The sequence below is a fragment of the Schistocerca gregaria genome, unplaced genomic scaffold (assembly GCF_023897955.1).
Source record: "Schistocerca gregaria isolate iqSchGreg1 unplaced genomic scaffold, iqSchGreg1.2 ptg000285l, whole genome shotgun sequence".
Classification (NCBI taxonomy): Eukaryota; Metazoa; Arthropoda; class Insecta; order Orthoptera; family Acrididae; genus Schistocerca; species Schistocerca gregaria.
Window position 1 is genome coordinate 5,703,869 of NW_026061775.1, and position 18,749 is coordinate 5,722,617.

The following is an 18,749-nucleotide window of genomic DNA, read 5'->3' on the forward strand; positions in this document are numbered from 1 at the left end:
CGCATGGTGACTGTTGTATTCAATCCCGATGCAATTTCTGTGTTTCTTCAACACTCTGATAGTCCACAGATTACAGAATGCCTTCAGATGTGCATCGGAAACTACTACTGGTCTTCCTGGGAACGATCAAAGCGTAGACTGTTTGATACATTATTCCCATGAAGGAAAGTGCGCATGGTGACTGTTGTATTCAATCCCGATGCAATTTCTGTGTTTCATCAACACACTGATAGTCCACAGATTACAGAAAGAATCCAGATGTGCATCAGAAACTACTACTGGTCTTCCAGGGAACGATCAAAGCGTAGACTGTTAGAGACATTACTCCCATGGAGGAAAGTGCGCATGGTGACTGTTGTATTCAATCCCGATGCAATTTCTGTGTTTCATCAACACTCTGATAGTCCACAGATTACAGAATGCCACCAGCTGTGCATCGGAAACTACTACTGGTCTTCCAGGGAACGATCAAAGCGTAGACTGTTAGAGACATTACTCCCTTGGAGGAAAGTGCGCATGGTGATTGTTGTATTCAATCCTGATGCAAATTCTGTGTTTCATCAACACTGCGATAGTCTACAGTTTACAGAATGCCACCAGATGTCCATCGGGAACTACTACTGGTTTTCCAGGGAACGATCAAAGCGTAGCCTGTTTGAGACATTACTCACGTGGAGGAGAGTGCGCATGGTGACTGTTGTATTCAATCCCGAAGCAATTTCTGTGTTTCATCAACACTCTGATTCTCCACAGATTACAGAATGCCTCCATATGTGCATCGGAAACTACTCATGGTCTTCCAGGGAACGATCAAAGCGTAGACTGTTTGTGACATTACTCGCATAGAGGAAAGTGCGCATGGTGACTGTTGTATTCAATCCCGTATCAATTTCTGTGTTTCATCAACACTCTGATAGTCCACGGATTACAGAAAGCATCCAGATGTGCATCGGAAACTACTACTGGTCTTCCAGGGAACGATCAAAGCGTAGACTGTTTGAGACATTACTCCCATGGAAGAAAGTGTGCATGGTGACTGTTGTATTCAATACCGATGCAATTTCTGTGTTTCATCAACACTCTGATATTCCACGGATTACAGAAACAATCCAGATGTGCATCGCAAACTACTACTGGTCTTCCAGGGAACGATCAAATCGTAAACTGTTTGAGACATTACTTTTATGGAAGAAAGTGCACACGGTGACTGTTGTATTCAATTCAGATTCAATTTCTGTGTTTCTTCAACACTCTGATTGTCCACAGATTACAGAGTGCCACCAGATGTGCATCGGAAACTACTACTGGGCTTCCAGGGAACGATCAAAGCGTAGACTGTTTGAGACATTACTCCCATGGAAGAAAGTGCGCATGGTGACTGTTGTATTCAATCCCGATGCAATTTCTGTGTTTCATCAACACACTGATAGTCCACAGATTACAGAAAGAATCCAGATGTGCATCGGAAACTACTACTGGTCTTCCAGGGAACGATCAAAGCTTAGACTGTTAGAGACATTACTCCCATTGAGGAAAGTGCGCATGGTGACTGTTGTATTCAATCCCGATGCAATTTCTGTGTTTCATCAGCACTCTGATAGTCCACAGATGACAGAATGCCACCAGATGTGCATCGGAAACTACTACTGGTCTTCCAGGGAACGATCAAAGCGTAGACTGTTAGTGACATTACTCCCTTGGAGGAAAGTACGCATGGTGACTGTTGTATTCAATCCCGATGCAATTTCTGTGTTTCATCAACACTGTGATAGTCTACAGATTACAGAATGCCACAAGATGTCCATCGGAAACTCCTACTGATTTTCCAGGGAACGATCAAAGCGTAGACTGTTTGAGACATTTTTCACGTGGAGGACAGTGCGCATGGTGAGTGTTGTATTCAATCCCGATGCTATTTCTGTGTTTCATCCACACACCGATAGTCCACAGATTACAGAAAGAATCCAGATGTGCATCGGAAACTACTACTGGTCTTCCAGGGAACGATCAAATCGCAGACTGTTTGAGACATTACTCGCATGGAGGAAAGTGCACATGGTGACACTGTTGTATTCAATCCCGATGGAATTTCTGTGTTTCATCAACACTCTGATATTCCACGGATTACAGAAAGCATCCAGATGTGCATCGGATACTACTACTGGTCTTCCAGGGAACGATCAAAGCGTAAACTCTTTGAGACATTACTCCCATGGAGGAAAGTGTTCATGGTGACTGTTGCATTCAATCCCGATGCATTTTCTGTGTTTCATCAACACTCTGATAGTCCACAGATTACAGAATGCCACCAGATGTGCATCGGAAACTACTACTGGTCTTCGAGGGAACGATCAAAGCATAGACTATTTCAGACATTACTCCCATGGAGGGAAGTGCGGATGGTGACTATTGTATTCAATACCGATGCAAATACTGTTTCATCAACACTCAGATAGTCCACAGATCACAGAATGCCACCAATTGTGCATCGGAAACTACTACTGGTCTTCCAGGGAACGATCAAAACGTAGACTGTTTGAGACATTACTTTTATGGAGGAAAGTGCGCATGGTGACTGTTGTATTCAATCCCGATGCAATTTCTGTGTTTCATCAACACTCTGATAGTCCACAGATTACAGAACGCCACCAGATGTGCATCGGAAACTACTACTGGTCTTCCAGGGAACGATCAAAGCGTAGACTGTTAGAGACATTACTCCCTTGGAGGAAAGTGCGCATGGTGATTGTTGTATTCAATCCTGATGCAAATTCTGTGTTTCATCAACACTGCGATAGTCTACAGATTACAGAATGCCACCAGATGTCCATCGGGAACTACTACTGGTTTTCCAGGGAACGATCAAAGCGTAGACTGTTTGAGACATTACTCACGTGGAGGAGAGAGCGCATGGTGACTGTTGTATTCAATCCCGAAGCAATTTCTGTGTTTCATCAACACTCTGATTCTCCACAGATTACAGAATGCCTCCATATGTGCATCGGAAACTACTCATGGTCTTCCAGGGAACGGTCAAAGCAGAGGCTGTTTGTGACATTACTCGCATGGAGGAAAGTGCGCATGGTGACTGTTGTATTCAATCCCGATTCAATTTCTGTGTTTCATCAACACTCTGATAGTCCACGGATTACAGAAAGCATCCAGATGTGCATCGGAAACTACTACTGGTCTTCCAGGGAACGATCAAAGCGTAGACTGTTTGAGACATTACTCCCATGGAAGAAAGTGCGCATGGTGACTGTTGTATTCAATACCGATGCAATTTCTGTGTTTCATCAACACTCTGATATACCACGGATTACAGAAACAATCCAGATGTGCATCGGAAACTACTACTGGTCTTCCAGGGAACGATCAAATCGTAAACTGTTTGAGACATTACTTTTATGGAGGAAAGTGCACATGGTGACTGTTGTATTCAATTCAGATTCAATTTCTGTGTTTCTTCAACACTCTGATTGTCCACAGATTACAGAGTGCCACCAGATGTGCATCGGAAACTACTACTGGTCTTCCAGGGAACGATCAAAGCGTAGACTGTTTGAGACATTACTCCCATGGAAGAAAGTGCGCATTGTGACTGTTGTATTCAATCCCGATGCAATTTCTGTGTTTCATCAACACACTGATAGTCCACAGATTACAGACAGAATCCAGATGTGCATCGGAAACTACTACTGGTCTTCCAGGGAACGATCAAAGCATAGACTGTTAGAGACATTACTCCCATTGAGGAAAGTGCGCATGGTGACTGTTGTATTCAATCCCGATGCAATTTCTGTGTTTCATCAACACTCTGATAGTCCACAGATTACAGAATGCCACCAGATGTGCATCGGAAACTACTACTGGTCTTCCAGGGAACGATCAAAGCGTAGACTGTTAGAGACATTACTCCCTTGGAGGAAAGTGCGCATGGTGACTGTTGTATTCAATCCCGATGCAATTTCTGTGTTTCATCAACACTGTGATAGTCTACAGATTACAGAATGCCACCAGATGTCCATCGGAAACTACTACTGATTTTCCAGGGAACGATCAAAGCGTAGACTGTTTGAGACAGTTTTCAGGTGGAGGACAGTGCGCATGGTGACTGTTGTATTCAATCCCGATGCTATTTCTGTGTTTCATCCACACACCGATAGTCCACAGATTACAGAAAGAATCCAGATGTGCATCGGAAACTACTACTGGTCTTACAGGGAACGATCAAATCGTAGACTATTTGAGACATTACTCGCATGGAGGAAAGTGCACATGGTGACACTGTTGTATTCAATCCCGATGCAATTTCTGTGTTTCATCAACACTCTGATATTCCACGGATTACAGAAAGCATCCAGATGTGCATCGGATACTACTACTGGTCTTCCAGGGAACGATCAAAGCGTAAACTGTTTCACACATTACTCCCATGGAGGAAACTGCTCATGGAGACTGTTGTATTCAATCCCGATGCAATTTCTGTGTTTCATCAACACTCTGATAGTCCACAGATTACAGAAAGCATCCAGATTTGCATCGGAAACTACTACTTGTCTTAGAGGGAACGATCAAAGCGTAGGCTGTTTGAGTCATTACTCCCATGGAGGAAAGTGTTCATGGTGACTGTTGCATTCAATCCCGATGCATTTTCTGTGTTTCATCAACACTCTGATAGTCCACAGATTACAGAATGCCACCAGATGTGCATCGGAAACTACTACTGGTCTTCGAGGGAACGATCAAAGCATAGACTATTTCAGACATTACTCCCATGGAGGGAAGTGCGGATGGTGACTATTGTATTCAATACCGATGCAATTTCTGTTTCATCAACACTCAGATAGTCCACAGATCACAGAATGCCACCAATTGTGCATCGGAAGCTACTACTGGTCTTCCAGGGAACGATCAAAACGTAGACTGTTTGAGACATTACTTTTATGGAGGAAAGTGCGCATGGTGACTGTTGTGTGCAATCCCGATGCAATTTCTGTGTTTCAACAACACTCTGACAGTCCACAGATTACAGAATGCCTCCAGATGTGCATCGGAAACTACTACTGGTCTTCCAGGGAACGATCAAAGCGTAGACTGTTAGAGACATTACTCCCTTGGAGGAAAGTACGCATGGTGACTGTTGTATTCAATCCCGATGCAATTTCTGTGTTTCATCAACACTGTGATAGTCTACAGATTACAGAATGCCACAAGATGTCCATCGGAAACTACTACTGATTTTCCAGGGAACGATCAAAGCGTAGACTGTTTGAGACATTTTTCACGTGGAGGACAGTGCGCATGGTGACTGTTGTATTCAATCCCGATGCTATTTCTGTGTTTCATCCACACACCGATAGTCCACAGATTACAGAAAGAATCCAGATGTGCATCGGAAACTACTACTGGTCTTCCAGGGAACGATCAAATCGCAGACTGTTTGAGACATTACTCGCATGGAGGAAAGTGCACATGGTGACACTGTTGTATTCAATCCCGATGGAATTTCTGTGTTTCATCAACACTCTGATATTCCACGGATTACAGAAAGCATCCAGATGTGCATCGGATACTACTACTGGTCTTCCAGGGAACGATCAAAGCGTAAACTCTTTGAGACATTACTCCCATGGAGGAAAGTGTTCATGGTGACTGTTGCATTCAATCCCGATGCATTTTCTGTGTTTCATCAACACTCTGATAGTCCACAGATTACAGAATGCCACCAGATGTGCATCGGAAACTACTACTGGTCTTCGAGGGAACGATCAAAGCATAGACTATTTCAGACATTACTCCCATGGAGGGAAGTGCGGATGGTGACTATTGTATTCAATACCGATGCAAATACTGTTTCATCAACACTCAGATAGTCCACAGATCACAGAATGCCACCAATTGTGCATCGGAAACTACTACTGGTCTTCCAGGGAACGATCAAAACGTAGACTGTTTGAGACATTACTTTTATGGAGGAAAGTGCGCATGGTGACTGTTGTATTCAATCCCGATGCAATTTCTGTGTTTCATCAACACTCTGATAGTCCACAGATTACAGAACGCCACCAGATGTGCATCGGAAACTACTACTGGTCTTCCAGGGAACGATCAAAGCATAGACTGTTAGAGACATTACTCCCTTGGAGGAAAGTGCGCATGGTGATTGTTGTATTCAATCCTGATGCATATTCTGTGTTTCATCAACACTGCGATAGTCTACAGATTACAGAATGCCACCAGATGTCCATCGGGAACTACTACTGGTTTTCCAGGGAACGATCAAAGCGTAGACTGTTTGAGACATTACTCACGTGGAGGAGAGAGCGCATGGTGACTGTTGTATTCAATCCCGAAGCAATTTCTGTGTTTCATCAACACTCTGATTCTCCACAGATTACAGAATGCCTCCATATGTGCATCGGAAACTACTCATGGTCTTCCAGGGAACGGTCAAAGCGTAGACTGTTTGTGACATTACTCGCATGGAGGAAAGTGCGCATGGTGACTGTTGTATTCAATCCCGATTCAATTTCTGTGTTTCATCAACACTCTGATAGTCCACGGATTACAGAAAGCATCCAGATGTGCATCGGAAACTACTACTGGTCTTCCAGGGAACGATCAAAGCGTAGACTGTTTGAGACATTACTCCCATGGAAGAAAGTGCGCATGGTGACTGTTGTATTCAATACCGATGCAATTTCTGTGTTTCATCAACACTCTGATATTCCACGGATTACAGAAACAATCCAGATGTGCATCGGAAACTACTACTGGTCTTCCAGGGAACGATCAAATCGTAAACTGTTTGAGACATTACTTTTATGGAGGAAAGTGCACATGGTGACTGTTGTATTCAATTCAGATTCAATTTCTGTGTTTCTTCAACACTCTGATTGTCCACAGATTACAGAGTGCCACCAGATGTGCATCGGAAACTACTACTGGTCTTCCAGGGAACGATCAAAGCGTAGACTGTTTGAGACATTACTCCCATGGAAGAAAGTGCGCATTGTGACTGTTGTATTCAATCCCGATGCAATTTCTGTGTTTCATCAACACACTGATAGTCCACAGATTACAGACAGAATCCAGATGTGCATCGGAAACTACTACTGGTCTTCCAGGGAACGATCAAAGCATAGACTGTTAGAGACATTACTCCCATTGAGGAAAGTGCGCATGGTGACTGTTGTATTCAATCCCGATGCAATTTCTGTGTTTCATCAACACTCTGATAGTCCACAGATTACAGAATGCCACCAGATGTGCATCGGAAACTACTACTGGTCTTCCAGGGAACGATCAAAGCGTAGACTGTTAGAGACATTACTCCCTTGGAGGAAAGTGCGCATGGTGACTGTTGTATTCAATCCCGATGCAATTTCTGTGTTTCATCAACACTGTGATAGTCTACAGATTACAGAATGCCACCAGATGTCCATCGGAAACTACTACTGATTTTCCAGGGAACGATCAAAGCGTAGACTGTTTGAGACAGTTTTCAGGTGGAGGACAGTGCGCATGGTAACTGTTGTATTCAATCCCGATGCTATTTCTGTGTTTCATCCACACACCGATAGTCCACAGATTACAGAAAGAATCCAGATGTGCATCGGAAACTACTACTGGTCTTACAGGGAACGATCAAATCGTAGACTGTTTGAGACATTACTCGCATGGAGGAAAGTGCACATGGTGACACTGTTGTATTCAATCCCGATGCAATTTCTGTGTTTCATCAACACTCTGATATTCCACGGATTACAGAAAGCATCCGGATGTGCATCGGATACTACTACTGGTCTTCCAGGGAACGATCAAAGCGTAAACTGTTTCACACATTACTCCCATGGAGGAAACTGCTCATGGAGACTGTTGTATTCAATCCCGATGCAATTTCTGTGTTTCATCAACACTCTGATAGTCCACAGATTACAGAAAGCATCCAGATTTGCATCGGAAACTACTACTTGTCTTAGAGGGAACGATCAAAGCGTAGGCTGTTTGAGTCATTACTCCCATGGAGGAAAGTGTTCATGGTGACTGTTGCATTCAATCCCGATGCATTTTCTGTGTTTCATCAACACTCTGATAGTCCACAGATTACAGAATGCCACCAGATGTGCATCGGAAACTACTACTGGTCTTCGAGGGAACGATCAAAGCATAGACTATTTCAGACATTACTCCCATGGAGGGAAGTGCGGATGGTGATTATTGTATTCAATACCGATGCAATTTCTGTTTCATCAACTCTCAGATAGTCCACAGATCACAGAATGCCACCAATTGTGCATCGGAAGCTACTACTGGTCTTCCAGGGAACGATCAAAACGTAGACTGTTTGAGACATTACTTTTATGGAGGAAAGTGCGCATGGTGACTGTTGTGTGCAATCCCGATGCAATTTCTGTGTTTCAACAACACTCTGACAGTCCACAGATTACAGAATGCCTCCAGATGTGCATCGGAAACTACTACTGGTCTTCCAGGGAACGATCAAAGTGTAAACTGTTTCACACATTACTCCCATGGAGGAAACTGCTCATGGAGACTGTTGTATTCAATCCCGATGCAATTTCTGTGTTTCATCAACACTCTGATAGTCTACAGATTACAGAACGCCACCAGATGTGCATCGGAAACTACTACTGGTCTTCCAGGTAACGATCAAAGCTTACACTGTTTGAGACATTACTCTCATGGATGAAACTGCGCATGGAGACTGTTGTATTCAATCCCGATGCAATTTCTGTGTTTCATCAACACTCTGATAGTCCACAGATTACAGAATGCCTCCAGATGTGCATCAGATACTACTACTGGTCTTCCAGGGAACGATCAAAGCGTAGACTGTTTGAGACACTACTCCCATGGAGGAAAGTGCGCATGGTGACTGTTGTATTCAATCCCGATGCAATTTCTGTGCTTCATCACCACTCTGATAGTAAACAGTTTGCCGAAAGAATACAGATGTGCATCGGGAAGTACTACTGGTCTTCCAGGAAACGATCAAAGCGTAGACTGTCAGAGACATTACTCCCATGGAGGAAAGTGCGCATTGTGATTGTTGTATTCAATCCCGATGCAATATCTGTGTTTCATCAACACTCAGATAGTCCACAGATTACAGAATGCCTCCAGATGTGCATCGGAAACTACTACTGGTCTTCAAGGGAACGATCAAAGCGTAGAGTGTTAGAGACATTACTCCCATGGAGGAAAGTCCGCATGGTGACTGTTGTATTCATTCCCGATGCAATTTCTGTGTTTCATCAACACTCTGATAGTCCACAGATTACAGAATGCCACCAGATGTGCATCGGAAACTACTACTGGTCTTCCAGGGAACGATCAAACCGTAGACTGTTAGAGACACTACTCCCTTGGAGGAAAGTGCGCATGGTGACTGTTGTATTCAATCCCGATGCAATTTCTTAGTTTCATCAACACTCTGATACTCCACAGATTACAGAATGCCTCCAGATGTGCATCGGAAACTACTACTGGTCTTCCAGGGAACGATCAAAGCGTAGACTGTTTGAGACATTACTCGCATGGAGCAAAGTGCGCATGGTGACTGTTGTATTCAATCCCGATGCAGTTTGTGTGTTTCATCAACACCCTGATAGTCCACGGATTACAGAAAGCATCCAGATGTGCATCGGAAACTACAACTGGTCTTCCAGGGAACGATCAAAGCGTAAACTCTTTGAGACATTACTCCCATGGAGGAAACTGCTCATGGAGACTTTTGTATTCAATCCCAATGCAATTTCTGTGTTTCATCAACACTCTGATAATCCACAGATTACAGAAAGCATCCAGATGTGCATCAGAAACTACTACTTGTCTTCCAGGGAACGATCAAAACGTAGGCTGTTTGAGACATTTCTCCCATGGAGGAAAGTAAGCATGGCTACTGTTGTATTCAATCCCGATGCAATATCTTTGTTTCATCAACACTCTGATAGTCTACAGATTACAGAATGCCACCAGATGTGCATCGGAAACTACTACTGGTCTTCCAGGGAACGATCAAAGCTTACACTCTTTGAGACATTACTCTCATGGAGGAAACTGCGCATGGAGACTTGTATTCAATCCCGATGCAATTTCTGTGTTTCATCAACACTCTGATAGTCCACAGATTACAGAATGCCTCCAGATGTGCATCGGAAACTACTACTGGTCTTCAAGGGAACGATCAAAGCGTAGACTGTTAGAGACATTACTCCCATGGATGAAAGTCCGCATGGTGACTGTTGTATTCAATCCCGATGCAATTTCTGTGTTTCATCAACACACTGATAGTCCACAGATTACAGAATGCCTCCAGATGTGCATCGGAAACTACTACTGGTCTTCCAGGGAACGATCAAAGCGTAGACTGTTTGAGACATTACTTGCATGGAGCAAAGTGCGCATGGTGACTGTTGTATTCAATCCCGATGCAGTTTGTGTATTTCATCAACACTCTGATAGTCCACGGATTACAGAAAGCATCCAGATGTGCATCGGAAACTACAACTGGTCTTCCAGGGAACGATCAAAGCGTAAACTCTTTGAGACATTACTCCCATGGTGGAAAGTGTTCATGGTGACTGTTGCATTCAATCCCGATGTATTTTCTGTGTTTCATCAACACTCTGATAGTCCACAGATCACAGAATGCCACCAGATGTGCATCGGAAACTACTACTGGTCTTCCAGGGAACGATCAACACGTAGACTGTTTGAGACATTACTCTCATGGAGGAAACTGCGCATGGAGACTGTTGTATTCAATCCCGTTGCATTTTCTGTGTTTCATCAACACTCTGATAATCCACAGATTACAGAAAGCATCCAGATGTGCATCGGAAACTACTACTGGGCTTCCAGGGAACGATCAAAGCGTAGACTGTTTGAGACATTACTGTCATGGTGGAAACTGCGCATTGAGACTGTTGTATTTAATCCCGATGCAATTTCTGTGTTTCATCAACACTCTGATAGTCCGCAGATTACAGAATGCCACCAGATGTGCATCGGAAACTACTACTGGTCTTCGAGGGAACGATCAAAGCATAGACTATTTCAGACATTACTCCCATGGAGGGAAGTGCGGATGGTGACTATTGTATACAATACCGATGCAATTTCTGGTTCATCAACACTCAGATAGTCCACAGATTACAGAATGCCACCAGATGTGCATCGGAAACTACTACTGGTCTTCCAGGGAACGATCAAAACGTAGACGGTTTGAGACATTACTTTTATGGAGGAAAGTGCGCATGGTGACTGTTGTATTCAATCCCGATGCAATTTCTGTGTTTCATCAACACTGTGATAGTCCACAGATTACAGAATGCCACCAGATGTGTATCGGAAACTACTACTGGTCTTCCAGGGAACGATCAAAGCGTAAACTGTTTCAGACATTACTCCCATGGAGGAAACTGCTCATGGAGACTTTTGTATTCAATCCCAATGCAATTTCTGTGTTTCATCAACACTCTGATAATCCACAGATTACAGAAAGCATCCAGATGTGCATCGGAAACTACTACTTGTCTTCCAGGGAACGGTCAAAGCGTAGGCTGTTTGAGACATTACTCCCATGGAGGAAAGTATGCATGGTGACTGTTGTATTCAATCCCGATGCAATTTCTGTGCTTCATCACCACTCTGATAGTAAACAGTTTGCCGAAAGAATACAGATGTGCATCGGGAAGTACTACTGGTCTTCAAGGGAACGATCAAAGCGTAGACTGTTAGAGACATTACTCCCATGGATGAAAGACCGCATGGTGACTGTTGTATTCAATCCCGATGCAATTTCTGTGTTTCATCAACACTGTGATAGTCCACAGATTACAGAATGCCACCAGATGTGCATCGGAAACTACTACTGGTCTTCCAGGGAACGATCAAAGCGTAGACTGTTAGAGACACTACTCCCTTGGAGGAAAGTGCGCATGGTGCCTGTTGTATTCAATCCCGATGCAATTTCTTAGTTTCATCAAATCTCTGATACTCCACAGATTACAGAATGCCTCCAGATGGGCTTCGGAAACTACTACTGGTCTTCCAGGGAACGATCAAAGCGTAGACTGTTTGAGACATTACTCGCATGGAGCAAAGTGCGCATGGTGACTGTTGTATTCAATCCCGATGCAATTTCTGTGTTTCATCAACACTCTGATAGTCCACGGATTACAGAAAGCATCCAGATGTGCATCGGAAACTACAACTGGTCTTCCAGGAAACGATCAAAGCGTAAACTCTTTGAGACATTACTCCCATGGAGGAAAGTGTTCATGGTGACTGTTGCATTCAATCCCGATGTATTTTCTGTGTTTCATCAACACTGTGATAGTCCACAGATTACAGAATGCCACCAGATGTGCATCGGAAGCTACTACTGGTCTTCCAGGGAACGATCAAAGCATAGACTATTTCAGACATTACTGCCGTGGAGGAAAGTGCGGATGGTGAATGATGTATTCAATCCCGATGCAAATTCTGTGTTTCATCAACACTCTGATAGTCCACAGATTACAGAAAGCATCCAGATGTGCATCGGAAAATACTACTGGTCTTCCAGGAAACGATCAAAGCGTAGCCTGTTAGAGACATTACTCCCATGGAGGAAAGTCCGCATGGTGACTGTTGTATTCAATCCCGATTCAATTTCTGTGTTTCATGAACACTCTGATAGTCCACAGATTACAGAATGCCACCAGATGTGCATCGGAAACTACTACTGGTCTTCCATGGAACGATCAAAGCGTAGACTGTTAGAGACACTACTCCCTTGGAGGAAAGTGCGCATGGTGACTGTTGTATTCAATCCCGATGCAATTTCTTAGTTTCATCAACACTCTGATAGTCCACAGATTACAGAATGCCACCAGATGTGCATCGGAAGCTACTACTGGTCTTCCAGGGAACGATCAAAGCATAGACTATTTCAGACATTACTGCCGTGGAGGAAAGTGCGGATGGTGACTGTTGTATTCAATCCCGATGCAATTTCTGTGTTTCATCTACACTCTGATAGTCCACAGATCACAGAATGCCACCAGATGTGCATCGGAAACTACTACTGGTCTTCCAGGGAACGATCAACACGTAGACTGTTTGAGACATTACTCTCATGGAGGAAACTGCGCATGGAGACTGTTGTGTTCAATTCCGATGCAATTTCTGTGTTTCATCAACATCTGATAGTCCACAGATTACAGGAAGCATCCAGATGTGCATCGGAAACAACTACTGGGCTTCGAGGGAACGATCCAAGCGTAGACTGTTTGAGACATTACTGTCATGGAGGAAACTGCGCATTGAGACTGTTGTATTCAATCCCGATGCAATTTCTGTGTTTCATCAACACTCTGATAGTCCACAGATTACAGAATGCCACCAGATGAGCAGCGGAAACTACTACTGGTCTTCGAGGGAACGATCAAAGCATAGACTATTTCAGACATTACTCCCATGGAGGAAAGTGCGGATGGTGACTATTGTATTCAATACCGATGCAATTTCTGTTTCATCAACACTCAGATATACCACAGATTACAGAATGCCACCAGATGTGCATCGGAAACTACTACTGATCTTCCAGGGAACGATCAAAACGTAGACTGTTTGAGACATTACTCCCATGGAAGAAAGTGCGCATGGTAACTGTTGTATTCAATCCCGATGCAATTTCTGTGTTTCATCAACACTCTGATAGTCCACAGATTACAGAATGCCACCAGATGTGCATCGGAAACTACTACTGGTCTTCCAGGGAACGATCAAATCGTAGACTGTTAGAGACATTACTCCCTTGGAGGAAAGTGCGCATGGTGACTGTTGTATTCAATCCTGATGCAAATTCTATGTTTCATCAACACTGCGATAGTCTACAGATTACAGAATGCCACCAGATGTCCATCGGGAACTACTACTGGTTTTCCAGGGGACGATCAAAGCGTAGACTGTTTGAGACATTACTCACTTGGAGGAGAGTGCGCATGGTGACTGTTGTATTCAATACCGAAGCAATTCCTGTGTTTCATCAACACTCTGATTCTCCACAGATTACAGAATGCCTCCATATGTGCATCGGAAACTACTCATGGTCTTCCAGGGAACGATCAAAGCGTAGACTGTTTGGGACATTACTCGCATGGAGGAAAGTGCGCATGGTGACTGTTGTATTCAATCTCGATTCAATTTCTGTGTTTCATCAACACTCTGATAGTCCACGGATTACAGAAAGCATCCAGATGTGCAACGGAAACTACTACTGGTATTCCAGGGAACGATCAAAGCGTAGACTGTTTGAGACATTACTCCCATGGAAGAAAGTGCGCATGGTGACTGTTGTATTCAATACCGATGCAATTTCTGTGTTTCATCAATACTCTGATATTCCACGGATTACAGAAACAATCCAGATGTGCATCGGAAACTACTACTTGTCTTCCAGGGAACGATCAAATCGTAAACTGTTTGAGACATTACTTTTATGAAGGAAAGTGCACATGGTGACTGTTGTATTCAATTCAGATTCAATTTCTGTGTTTCTTCAACACTCTGATTGTCCACAGATTACAGAGTGCCACCAGATGTGCATCGGAAACTACTACTGGGCTTCCAGGGAACGATCAAAGCGTTGACTGTTTGAGACATTACTCCCATGGAAGAAAGTGCGCATGGTGACTGTTGTATTCAATCCCGATGCAATTTCTGTGTTTCATCAATACACTGATAGTCCACAGATTACATAAAGAATCCAGATGTGCATCGGAAACTACTACTGGTCTTCCAGGGAACGATCAAAGCATAGACTGTTAGAGACATTACTCCCATTGAGGAAAGTGCGCATGGTGACTGTTGTATTCAATCCCGATGCAATTTCTGTGTTTCATCAACACTGTGATAGTCCACAGATTACAGAATGCCACCAGATGTGCATCGGAAACTACTACTGGTCTTCCAGGGAACGATCAAAGCGTAGACTGTTAGAGACATTACTCCCTTGGAGGAAAGTGCGCATGGTGACTGTTGTATTCAATCCCGATGCAATTTCTGTGTTTCATCAACACTGTGATAGTCTACAGATTACAGAATGCCACCAGATGTCCATTGGAAACTACTACTGGTTTTCCAGGGAACGATCAAAGCGTAGACAGTTTGAGACATTTTTCACGTGGAGGACAGTGCGCATGGTGACTGTTGTATTCAATCCAAATGCTATTTCTGTGTTTCATCCACACTCTGATAGTCCACAGATTACAGAATGCCTCCAGATGTGCATCGGAAACTACTACTGGTCTTTCAGGGAACGATCAAAGCGTAGGCTGTTTGAGACATTACTCCCATGGAGGAAACTGCTCATGGAGACTGTTGTATTCAAACCCGATGCAATTTCTGTGTTTCAACAACACTCTGATAGTCCACAGATTACAGAATGCCTCCAGATGTGCATCGGAAACTACTACTGGTCTTCCAGGGAACGATCAAAACGTAGACTGTTTGAGAGATTACATTTATGGAGGAAAGAGCGCATGGTGACTGTTGTATTCAATCCCGATGCAATTTCTGTGTTTTAACAACACTCTGATAGTCCACAGATTACAGAATGCCACCAGATGTGCATCGGAAACTACTACTGGTCTTCCAGGGAACGATCAAAGCATTGACTATTTCAGACATTACTCCCATGGAGGAAAGTGTGGATGGTGAATGTTGTATTCAATCCCGATGCAATTTCTGTGTTTCATCAACACTCTGAAAGTCCACAGATTACAGAAAGCATCCAGATGTGCATCGGAAACTACTACTGGTCTTCCAGGGAACGATCAAAGCGTAGACTGTTAGAGACATTACTCCCATGGAGGAAAGTCCGCATGGTGACTGTTGTATTCAATCCCGATGCAATTTCTGTGTTTCATGAACACTCTGATAGTCCACAGATTACAGGATGCCACCAGATGTGCATCGGAAACTACTACTGGTCTTCCAGGGAACGATCTAAGCGTAGACTGTTAGAGACACTACTCCCTTGGAGGAAAGTGCGCATGGTGACTGTTGTATTCAATCCCGATGCAATTTTTTAGTTTCATCAACACTCTGATACTCCACAGATTACAGAATGCCTACAGATGTGCATCGGAAACTACTACTGGTCTTCCAGGGAACGATCAAAACGTAGACTGTTTGACACATTACTCCCATGGAGGAAAGTGCGCATGGTGACTGTAGTATTCAATCCCGATGCAATTTCTGTGTTTCATCAACACTCTGATAGTCCACGGATTACAGAAAGCATCCAGATGTGCATCGGAAACTACAACTGGTCTTCCATGGAACGATCAAAGCGTAAACTCTTTGAGACATTACTCCCATGGTGGAAAGTGTTCATGGTGACTGTTGCATTCAATCCCGATGTATTTTCTGTGTTTCATCAACACTCTGATAGTCCACAGATCACAGAATGCCACCAGATGTGCATCGGAAACTACTACTGGTCTTCCAGGGAACGATCAACACGTAGAATGTTTGAGACATTACTCTCATGGAGGAAACTGCGCATGGAGACTGTTGTATTCAATCCCGATGTAATTTCTGTGTTTCATCAACACTATGATAGTCCACAGATTACAGAAAGCATCCAGATGTGCATCGGAAACTACTACTGGGCTTCCAGGGAACGATCAAAGCGTAGATTGTTTGAGACATTACTGTCATGCAGGAAACTGCGCATTGAGACTGTTGTATTCAATTCCGATGCAATTTCTGTGTTTCATCAACACTCTGATAGTCCACAGATTACAGAAAGCATCCAGATGTGCATCGGAAACTACTACTGGTCTTCGAGGGAACGATCAAAGCATAGACTATTTCAGACATTACTCCCATGGAGGATAGTGCGGATGGTGACTATTGTGTGCAGTACCGATATAATTTCTGTTTCATCAACACTCAGATAGTCCACAGATTACAGAATGCCACCAGATGTGCATCGGAATCTACTACTGGTCTTCCAGGGAACGATCAAAACGTAGACTGTTTGAGACATTACTTTTATGGAGGAAAGTGCGCATGGTGACTGTTGTATTCAATCCCGATTCAATTTCTGTGTTTCATCAACACTCTGATAGTCCACAGATTACAGAATGCCTCCAGATGTGCATCGGAAACTACTACTGGTCTTCCAGGGAACGATCAAAGCGTAAACTGTTTCAGACATTACTCCCATGGAGGAAACTGCTCATGGAGACCGTTGTATTCAATCCCGATGCAATTTCTGTGTTTCATCAACACTCTGATAATCCACAGAATACAGAAAGCATCCAGATGTGCATCGGAAACTACTTCTTGTCTTCCAGGGAACGATCAAAGCGTAGGCTGTTTGAGACATTACTCCCATGGAGGAAAGTAAGCATGGCTACTGTTGTATTCAATCCCGATGCAATATCTTTGTTTCATCAACACTCTGATAGTCTACAGATTACAGAATGCCACCATATGTGCATCGGAAACTACTACTGGTCTTCCAGGGAACGAACAAAGCTTACACTGTTCGAGACATTACTCTCATGGAGGAAACTGCGCATGGAGACTTGTATTCAATCCCGATGCAATTTCTGTGTTTCATCAACACTCTGATAGTCCACAGATTACAGAAAGCATCCAGATGTGCATCAGAAACTACTACTGGTCTTCCAGGAAACGATCAAAGCGTAGACTGTCAGAGACATTACTCCCATGGAGGAAAGTGCGCATTGTGACTGTTGTATTCAATCCCGATGCAATTTCTGTGTTTTATCAACACTCTGATAGTCAACAGATTACAGAATGCCTCCAGATGTGCATCGGAAACTACTACTGGTCTTCAAGGTAACGATCAAATCGTAGACTGTTAGAGACATTACTCCCATGGATGAAAGTCCGCATGGTGACTGTTGTATTCAATCCCGATGCAATTTCTGTGTTTCATCAACACTCTGATAGTCCACAGATTACAGAATGCCACCAGATGTGCATCGGAAACTACTACTCGTCTTCCAGGGAACGATCAAAGCGTAGACTGTTAGAGACACTACTCCCTTGGAGGAAAGTGCACATGGTGCCTGTTGTATTCAATCCCGATGCAATTTCTAAGTTTCATCAACACTCTGATACTCCACAGATTACAGAATGCCTCCAGATGGGCTTCGGAAACTACTACTGGTCTTCCAGGGAACGATCAAAGCGTAGACTGTTTGAGACATTACTCGCATGGAGGAAAGTGCGCATGGTGACTGTTGTATTCAATCCCGATGCAATTTCTGTGTTTCATCAACACTCTGATAGTCCACGGATTACAGAAAGCATCCAGATGTGCATCGGAAACTACAACTGTTCTTCCAGGAAACGATCAAAGCGTAAACTCTTTGAGACATTACTCCCATGGACGAAAGTGTTCATGGTGACTGTTGCATTCAATCCCGATGTATTTTCTGTGTTTCATCAACACTCTGATAGTCCACAGATTACAGAATGCCACCAGATGTGCATCGGAAACTACTACTGGTCTTCCAGGGAACGATCAAAGCATAGACTATTTCAGACATTACTGCCGTGGAGGAAAGTGCGGATGGTGAATGTTGTATTCAATCCCGATGCAATTTCTGTATTTCATCCACACACTGATAGTCCACAGATTACAGAAAGAATCCAGATGTGCATCGGAAACTACTACTGGTCTTCCAGGG